Below are 10895 nucleotides of genomic sequence, written 5' to 3' on the forward strand. Positions count from 1 at the left end.
AGTGGAGTTACAGACATGATGAAATAAATGTATTTTAATTTCATCTTCCAGTGTTCATAGAAGCACTATTCACAATAGCCAGGACATGGACACAACCTAAATGTCCATCAACAGATGACTAGATAAAGAAGATGTGGTGTGTGTGTATATATATATACACAATGGAATATTATCAGCCATAAAAAAGAATGAAATGCCATTTGCAGCAACATGGATGGACTTATAGATTGTCATATTAAGTGAAGTAAAAGACAAATATCATATGATAACACTTATATGTGGAATTAAAAAAAAAAGATTCAAATTCTACTTACAAACCCAAAACAGACTCAAGCACATAGAAAACAAATTACAGTTACAAAAGGGGAAAGGGAGGAGAGGGATAAATTAGGAGTTGGGGATTAACTAAAATAGATAAACAACAAGGACCTGCTCTATAGCACAGGGAACTATATTCAACTTCTTATAATAACATACAATGGGAATGAATCTGAAAAGGAAAAAATGTATATATGTATGCATATGGATAACTGAATCGCTTTGCTGTACACCTAAAGCTAACATCATAAATCATCTACACTTCAATAAATTTTTTTTAAAAAGTCATAATAAATTAAAAAAAATGAAAAGGTAGGCTTTGGAACAAAACAGGTCTGAGGAATAATTTCTAATGAGGTCCTAGCAGGGCTTTGTGCTAGTATCTATCTATTGAGTAGCACCAGAATTGTGGGGACACACTCAACAGTGTTCTTATGTATATAGTGTCAGTGGAGCTATGTACATGATGAAATAAAATATACTTTAATCTCATCACTCAATTAGAACATGTGTACACATGCATTTCTGACCCCTTTTATTATTCTAAGATCCTACAATCCATCCCCAAACTCTGTAACACTGCAGTCCTTCAGGGAACAGAGGAAGAGATACTACTTTCAGTGCAGGATGCCACTCCCAGCAGATCCCAGCCTCCGGCCACAGTTGTCAGCCGGGGAGCTTTTAAAGTGCTATATCACAACAGAAGAAATGCAAGGAGATTGAAGGACTCTGGTTCTTAAGTGAAAGAGAAACAACTCCCCCGGGCAGGAAATACAGTTGAAATGACAAGGAAAAACTATGCAGAGCCATCAACCTGGGTACCATTGCCCCAGCGTCGATGGTGCTGTTATAAGGGTGAGAACAGCAGGCTTGCTCTGAGGTGTCAGCGCCCTATGGAAACACGTGAGCTCTAAAGAAGACGTATTTGTTAGAAAGGGTATCACTGGAGACCTGTTTTCTTCCATATACTGGAGTTTGGGCATAGTGTTTAAAATTTTATATTTGTCTATTATTCCTAAACTTCTGTAGAGCCAAAGCGGCTCTCCAAAGGCTGTCCAAACGTGATGATGAGTCTCTGGAGCCAAACGTTGCTTTTAGCAGAAGGGAGATTTTTAAAAATGGTCATATATCAAAGCAGGGGTCACTTAGAGGTGAGATACCCACTGATGGCTTTTCCGTTAAGCGTGTCTTCAATGGTGAGAGACACCCAAAGGCTGTTGTTTCTGTAGTTACCTTTATTTAATTTTGGGTGTGTTTGCTTTTAAGAATAGTCCCTAATAGGCGTCTGCTTCATATAAATTACACTGAAAGGGGCTGTCCTTGTTAGAAGAGTTCTTATTAGGTTGACAGATACGTTAATTAAAAATAGTTCTCTATTATGGGTAACATTCTAAGGCTACCTTTATATTAGGTAACTCTTTAATAGTGACTATGCCTGTGGCCTCTGAAGTAATTTTTCAAGGGTACTTCTTATATAGCTTATATATACTAGTAGTTTTTGGAATGCCTTGGGGATGAACAGACAGCCTTACCACATGTCTCTTGGTCCCAGTAAGCCCACGCTCGAAAGAAATTTTATTCTCTCTTTCTGGTACAGGGAAACCTTAACCCCAACTCTTCTCTTTTACAAACTTGACACTGAGAAGGAGAGATGTAGAGATGGTAAATCAAATCTGTTGTTTCTTAGGAGTGAAACAAACAAGACTGAAGGTGATATTTACTCTTCTATGATCTTGATTTATGGAGTTCATTGATCCTTGCTCTCTGACTTATCCAGACCCTTTACTCTTTACTGTATATGTACATGTGTGGGTGTCTATATATATATATATACACGTATATATACTCTCTATATAAGATAATACTGGTATCTCCAAAAAGCTAAGAATAAGTATTGTCGGGAAAAAAAACTCAACTTGGTTTATCTTTCCAGTATGGATGACAAGGGACACAATCTCTGTCTCTCTATAAGAGAGATTTGAGTACACATTTACTTTAATGGTGTGATTTTAACTACATCATTGTTTGAACAACCTTGATGTGACATTCTGAAAAAGGAAGAACTCTTTGGTCTTCCTCTGAAAAATCCGTAATAACAGCCTAATCAAGAGAAAAGTGTTAGACAAATCCCAGTTGAGTGATATACAATAAAATGCTTAACTAGGACTCCTCAAAACTTCGAATGTCATCAAAAACAAGACAAAATCTGAAAAGTTGTTATAGCCAAGAGATGCCTAAGGAAACATGACAGCTAAATGTAATAGATGGGGTTCTGGACCAAGAAAAAGGACTTAGATAAGAGCTAAGGAAATCTGAACAAAGTATGGACTTCCATTAATAATAATGTATCAATATTGATTATTTAACTGTAAAAAAATGTATCATGGTAATGAAGATCTAATCTTAGAGGTAAGTGGGTATTGGATATGTCTGAATTCTCTGCCCTGTTGTTTCAATTTTTCTGTAAATTTAAATGTGTTCAAACAATTAAGTTTATTTTTAAAAAAGAAGAGGACAGCATGGGATTCAGTAATGAGGATATTTAACAGGAAGAAAGGCAAAGGAAATTTCCAGCAAAATAGCAGAGAGGAATTTTAGGACGAGAACTCTATATAGGTTCAGGGAGCACCATCCAGATTGGGGAGCAGAAAGAATTCCAAGAGGTGTAACACCAAGGAGGAGAAATTTATGGATTAAAACCAATGAATTACATGATGTTTTTAAATGACAGAGAAGAAATTCACACTTCACTGGAAAGTGTGTTGATAAAATAATGATTATTACATAAGAAAAAGAGGCAATTATTCATTCATTGAAAACAAACACAAAAATTACCAGCCAGAAATGAAACTGAATCATATCATTACATGATTCTATTCAAGGATAAGACTACAATTTTTGAGGTATTATGAGTTTACCTATTTACAACATAAAACAACACCTGGATGCAAATATTTACTTAGAAATTTTTGTTTAACAAGCTTGAGTGGAAAACCAATTTTTAAGATACTGAAACAATTTTATAAATTAAGAAATTGTGATCACAGGGAACTATATTCAATTTCTTGTAATAACAAACAATGGAAAAGAATCTGAAAAGAAAACATACAGATGCATGTATATGTATAACTGAATCAATGTGCTGTGTACCTGAAACTAACATTGTAAATTAACTACATTTCAATAAAAAAATTTAATAAAAGAAATTACAATTAAAATAAGTGAGATTTTTAAAAATATTTTCTAATAAACATGGCTGAGATCTCATTATCTAGAGTCTTGGCTAATGGCTAAAAAATGGTACAACCTACTTCCTATCAGACACAGGAGAAATTTACATGAAGTGATGGGACAAGATGGAGAGAAAAATTACTTATTTAGAGTTCTATTCAGAGACTGCTTTGTAAATGACGGAAATCTTCAGTATTAGGAATAATTCAAAGGCTGAAAATCAAAGAATCTCCATTTTGATTACCACTTTCACAATTCCTGGAAGAAGGATATCTTATGCTGGAAAATAGTTTGGATTTTTATATTGCATTCAAATTCTGTGTCAACAAAAAAAGAGAAAATGGTCTAGCTGTGATAGGTTGAAAAAAACTTACAGGAAGACAGCCACTAGGGACTGATGGAGAGCTGCTTAGAAAATCAGCTTAGAGTAAGACTGGATTAAACCCCAGTTCTAGCAAAACCGCCAAGATTGTCTGAATGATGTTTAACTTCATCACACCCCTGAGTAGTCTTCCTGAACTCTCAATCTTATGAAGCTAATCAGTACTGAAGGGAAAAAATAAATTATAATGGGTACATTCTGAGAGCAAAACTAAATAGTAGGGTGTGATACTTCTGGAATAACACAGTGAGGAGTTCAGTATATACTCTTCATAGCAAAATAGCCATTTTAGTGAGAAAATTATTTAAAAGCAATCATTTGAAGTTACTGGAAGTTGTCTTAAACATATACGGCGAATGGAGAAACAGTCTTTCGAGGAAGTCTACTAAATCTTCGTAAGAACAGAAAGAGTTGGTGACACTGAGCCACGACGGGCTTTTAAATGCATGTGTCCCAGCTCTGTGTCACCGATGCCCTCTGCTTTGGGCAGGCACAGCCGGGAAGTTGAGGCTCCCACTTCACCCAGCTCCTAGTCTCAAGCTTGGGTTTTACCCTGGGAGGAAAAGGTCAGCTGCGGTGTTTCACATCCCTCCTACCGAGTCCTGTGATTCAGAAACGTTATTTCTGGCAGGTGTGGCAGAGAGGATGAGACTTCCTTTCTCACCAGCTTCCTCTCACAGAGTGAAAGCTCTACTCCAGACACACCAGGTTGAGAATACGGGGGCCCAATTATCCCACCCTAGCTCACTTGTAAGGCAAAGTTTCCACATTCGTAGGGGCAAACTGAGAAGACCAGGGGCGGCTACCTCCCACCAACACCGCCGCCACCGGTGGCTGCTCACAGCGCGAGGAAGGCGCTGCAGGAGAAGAGGGTCCCAGCTCGTGGCTCTGTTGCAGTGCAGCACGTGTTCTTCCCAGGGGGAAAGGAAGGCCGAAAGGACAAAGAGCTCCTCGGCTTTGTCTGAGAGGACGTACTTTATTTCAAATAGAACATGAACTCTTTGTCCAAGAATGCTGTTGAAAATAATGGCGATCTTGGTGGAGAGCATTAAGGAATTTGGTAAATCTATGGTACAAGCAAAATGGTAGGGCGGCCAGGAAGAGGACGACCAAGAAGAACCCTTTGGAATCAGCCAGCTCCGGGGATTGTGCACGTACGCTAAGCTCTACTCACTCACTAGCGATGACTGCAGACGACGAAGCAGGTGTGAAAGTCCTCCCCAGGCTGCACCCAGACCCATCAACACGGGCGGGGGAGGGCGGGGCTCCACTGACACAGGAGCCTGAGCACAGCTTCATGCCAAACACCACTGAGCCATAAGCTACTCTGACCCAGAAACAACTCCTAGGAAGCCAGGCTTAAACATTATACTCATGCCTTGCAGTCTTGGAGAATGTGTGTATCCCCAGTTCTGTGCCTTCTCAGAGGTAATTAGAGATGGAACCTTTCAGGTACCAGTTCCCGACTAAACATGGAGCCAAAAAAATGCAAATTCCCTACTCAGTAATCTCAGCCTACAAGTCACATCACACAGGTACCCAATGGCAGAGGGTAAAAATCCGGCCAGCTAAGGGGAAGAAGCACAGCCACTCACCAGTGCACGACCAATGCCGTACGCAGACGGGTTAAAAGATCCACAAGAGAAAACAAACATGAACAGGGCCATCAGGGGCCGCACGTTGTGGCAGTAATTCCCATTTCCAAATAAGTTCACCCAATTCACCAAACAAATAAACGACAGAGCAAACAACAGCAGGAACAACCTCCCGGGAGGGGACTGAAGGGTCAATAACCACTTCTGTTACAACATCCCATTTATAAAGCCCAGTTTTCAACAGTTACAAGACATGCAGAGAAACAGGAAAGTAGGCCCATATGCTGAGAAAAAAGCAATCAGAGAAATTAGCCTTTGAAGGGGCCTAGATGGTGGATTTAGAAGACAAAGGCTTCAAAGCAGCTAATATAAACATCGGCTCCTGAGCTAACAGGTCTCAGACTGCAATGACATGACCTCGAACCCAATTTACAGGATCCATCTTTGGCTATTTTGTACAACAACCACGGAATGCTATTTGGACTGAAAAGGAATAAAGTGTTGATACATGCTACAACATGGATGAACATTGAAAACAGCGTGCTTAAAGAAAGAAGCTAGCCATAGAAGACCATGTATTGTACAGATTTCACTTATATGAAATGTCCAGACTAGGGAAATATGTAAAGACGTGGGTAGACTAGTGGTTGCCGAAGTCTGGTGGTTGGGGTGGAGGGTGAGGACTGATTGCTAATGGGTCTGGATTTGTTCTAGGGAAGACAAAAATAAGCTAAAATTAGATTGTGCTGATGATTACATAACCATTTGAATATACCAATAAAACACTGATGAGCATAGTTAAAATGGGTGGATTATGTGGTATGTATCACAATAAAGCTGTTACCCACCCCTCAAGATGACCAAATGGTAGACTCACACTCAAGACTTCAGACAGCAATTAGAGCACCTGAAATTGTCTTTGTTCTTGAAATAAAATGAATCAAGTAGGGTCCCAATATGTGTGCTAATCGATTTTTATATGATATGATAATATACTATAATGGTCAGGATCTACCTCACTACTCACCTCTGGTCATGTCTGAGGGTCTGCCCACTGATTTCCTACGGCTAGTGCCTAAGGGTTTCACCATGACCATCCAGGCATCATGTACATCTTTTTAAATTTTTGCAGAAATCATCTGTGCTGGAGAAAGTCCTGCATGTGCTTCATCCATGTGTATCTTGATTCAGTGAGAATCAATAGGCATGCTGTTAATGGATGATGTCCTTTCAACACACAAGGGCAGCATATTCTTTCAAATACTACTGGAGGTATTGAACTTGGGTAAAAGAGGGGTCTGAATCTATGCCCTGACTTTGCTAGACTAAGCCTCAAAAGCACTTTTCCAGGTGCCCCACAGGAATCTGAAGCGCTGTGAGCAAAAGAGCCTTTGAGTTGCAAAAATAGATATCATGCTACTCTTTATGAAGAGCCACAAAGATTTAAATAATAGCAATGCTTAATGGAGTAAAGAATGTTACCAGAATCCCAGAGAGACTCAATCTAGGAAGAAAACGAGGCTGAGATTAGCACAATCCATATTTCTGAGAGGATTGACATAAGGAAGAAAGTAATGACTACCAGACCATTGTTGACAGTGAGGGGACATCAGGGTTATAAGGGTAGGTGAGCTTGGGCAGGGGAGGAAAAGAGGGAAGGAGATTTTGGAGAATGGTTTTAATTTGGAGGGTGTTGATGGGCATAAAAGCCATCAGGATGGTCCAGCTACATATCAGCATGGATTTCAAGACACAAATAATTGAGGCTACGAAGCTGTCAGTTGGATTTCTAAAACTCAAGAAAGTTTTTTGTCTTTCTTAAATTAAAAAAAAAAAAACAAAACTTGTATTCACTGACCAGTTTTGTTTTTTAAATGATTTTCTGATTTCTAAACCTTAAATGAAATACTAGAGAAGTTTTTTCTTATAAATTATTTGAGGGATAATGAGAAAGTTGCTTAGGACCATGAATCCTGATTGGATTTTAATTTTTCAAATAGAAAAACAATGGGGGTGTGGAGGAAAAGGAAGAAGAACAAAAGAGGAGAAGAAAACCAGTAAGCAGCAACCTTCTCTCATTCCATAGTTCCAGACCATCCTGAGAATACAACACAAGGCTTCCAAGACTTTTTTTTCTCCTTAGAATTATCTCCAATCCTTCTCTAACTCCTGATGTATCTCGTTACAAAGCTTCAAATACTAGTCTTCAAAATTGTTATATAACTCTCTACAAAGTCTTATCCATGTTGCTATGGCTTCTTTATCTACTATATGCCACATTATTATATTTTTTATTTATAAAACACACTCTACTTTAAATATACATGTATACATTTAAATTATAAAAAATTTTATTACACTGTTGATTTATGAAAATATCCCTATATGTCATGGCCCTCCTGAATTTCATATGCCACAGGTCATGAATGATTTTTCTTCTTCTGGGACCTACTTTATAATTTCACTTATTGAAATATATTTTATTTATAACTCAATTATTTAGCCAGTTGAAAGATAAGTATTATTTACCCAGGTACCAGCTGTGTCATATGAAATTTATTCTTGATCTCTTTTGCAATAGTGTTTTATTACAGAGTATTATTTCCAAATTATATCATTCACTGTGTTACAATAAAAAATTACTGGTATTTAATTATGAAAATCAGATATGCCCTCTGTACAACAATTTGAAAATATGGCATAAAAATAAAATAAAAATTACTCATATTGACACCTGGATTTTTTTGCTCATTTCTTCAGCATACAAATATTTATTCCAGTGAGGCCTGGAAAGAAACACATATATGAAAAAAACGCTTGTGCAGCTTCTTTTTAATCTCATAAATCAAAGGAAGTAGTAAACTATTAATTCCAAAAAATTCCATACAAACGATGTAATTCTATAAATTATAGATGAGGAAACTAGGGTCCATGTATCAGACAGGTTTCTATTAATGGTATAATTTAGGGACTGGCAGATATTTTCTTTAAAGGACCAGATAAGAATTATTTTAGGCTTTATGGGTCTTAAGGTCTCAGTCATAAGTTCTCAACAATGCCATTGTAGCCCAAAAGAAGTCATCAATGACATGTCACCAGATGGGTGTGCCCAACAGGACTATACGTATATTTTTTAAAATATTTTAATTGAAGTATAGTCAGTTTACAATGTTGTATCAATTTCTGGTGTACAGTACAATACTTCAGTCATACAGGAACATATACATGTTCATTTTCATATTCTTTTTCACCATAGGTTACTACAAGATATTGAATATAGTTCCCTGTGCTATACAGTATAAACTTGTTGTTTATCTATTTTATGTATATTAGTATCTGCAAATCTAGAACTCCCAATTTATCCTTTCACACCTCCTTCCCCCCTGGTAACCATAAGTTTGTTTTCTAAGTATGTGAATCAGTTTCTGTTTTATAAATAAGTTTGTTCACCTTTTTTTTTAGATTCCTCATGTAAGTGATATCATACGACATTTATGTTTCTCTTTCTGGCTTACTTCACTTAGAATGACATTCTCCAGGGACATCCATGTTGCTGCAAATGGCATTATTTTATTATTTTTTATGGCTGAGTAGTATTCCATTGTGTAAATATACCACAGCTTCTTTATCCAGTCATCTGTCAATGGACATTTGGGTTTTTTCCATGTCTTGGCTATTGTAAATAGTGCTGCTATGAACATTGGGGTACATGTATCTTTTTGAATTAAGGTTCCCTCTGGATATATGTCCAGGAGTGGGATTGTTGGATCATATGGTAAGTCTGTTTTTAGTTTTTTCAGGAATCTCCATACAGTTTTCCATAACGGTTCTACCAAACTACATTCCCTTCAACAATGTAGGAGGGTTCCATTTTCTTCACACCTCTCCAGCATTTATCATTCATGGACTTTTGAATGATAGCCATTTTGATTGGTGTGAGATGATACCTCATTGTAGTTTTGATTTGCATTTCCCTGATAGTTAGAAATACTGAGCATTGTTTTCATGTGCCTATTGGCCATTTGTATGTCTTCATTGGAGAATTGCTTAAGTCTTCTGCCCATTTTTGGATTGGGGTTTTTGTTTTTTCTCATTAAGTTGTATGAGCTATTTATATATTCTAGAGATTAAGCCCTTGTCAGTCTCATCTTTTGCAAATATTTTCTCCCATTCTGTAGGTTGTCTTTTTGTTTTGCTTATGGTTTCTTTTGCTGTTTAAAAGCTTATAAGTTTAATTAGGTCCCATTTATTTTTGCTTTTATTCCTATTGCTTGGGTAGACTGCCCTAGGAGAATATTGCTGAGATTTATGTCAGATAATGTTTTGCCTATGGTTTCTTCTAAGAGGTTTACAGTGTCTTGTCTTAAATTTAAGTCTTTAAGCCATTTTGAGTTTATTTTTGTGTGTGGTGTGAGGGAGTGTTCTAACTTCATTGATTTACAAAATCAGGCCTTGAGCAGTATTTGGCCAAAAGTCCACAACTTGCTGATCCCTAAAATCTGAAAATACTTTGAATAGCACCTTTCAAGACATACAGTGGTATCTTTAAAGTCACTGATAACTGGATATGTGTCAGACTTTCCATGTCAACAAGACCATTGTGTTTGTTTAATTCACTTTCAAATACATGAAACGGTAAAAAAAAAAAAAAAAAAAAAAAAAAAAGGTTTGGCCTGTCCAGAAGTATTAAGTAAGATGTTATGATGCCCGGAGGGCTTCCTCCATCCTTAAGCAACATTTATTCTTTGTAAGTGAGGTACAAGCTTTCAAATAATTCTCTTTGATTGTTTGGAAAGACTAGATGCTTGTCAACATGCAGCAGGAAACACACCACATCCCAGAATGAGGACTAGACAATAATCTACACTGACCTACATCATTAGAGGCTCTGAAGTCATGCCCCCAGTGTGATTTATGCTTGATCCCTACTCTCATGATTAATGAATACAGTATTTCAGCAGATGCCTGCTCTGACTTTCAGCACTTAGAGGCAGCAGATGGGTGACAGAGAAAGAAAAAAACAAAAGCCATAATTCCATGACAGCTTCTAATCTTGGATCTTGATGTATCTGGTCTCAAAGAAGCAGATCTAACAATATTTCTCTTATTTTTTTTCTCATATCATTCTTTTTCTTCTTTCACCCTGTCTAATTCTCTTAAAAGTTGTCATGCTCTTAAAGCAGGTGAAAAATACGTTAACACTGAACTTTAGGAGCTGATACAGGGAGCTTTCATTCTTACAGCTAACAATCTGAATGATGAGGGAGTCGGGGTGTGGTTTTTAGCACCTATGCAGCTGCTCTTCTGCCCAGATTTTCTCAAATGACAAATAAATTGCCCTTTCTTTTCTGGTGTGAACACGGAGACGA

This window comes from Camelus dromedarius, chromosome 3, assembly GCF_036321535.1.
Source record: "Camelus dromedarius isolate mCamDro1 chromosome 3, mCamDro1.pat, whole genome shotgun sequence".
Lineage (NCBI taxonomy): Eukaryota > Metazoa > Chordata > Mammalia > Artiodactyla > Camelidae > Camelus > Camelus dromedarius.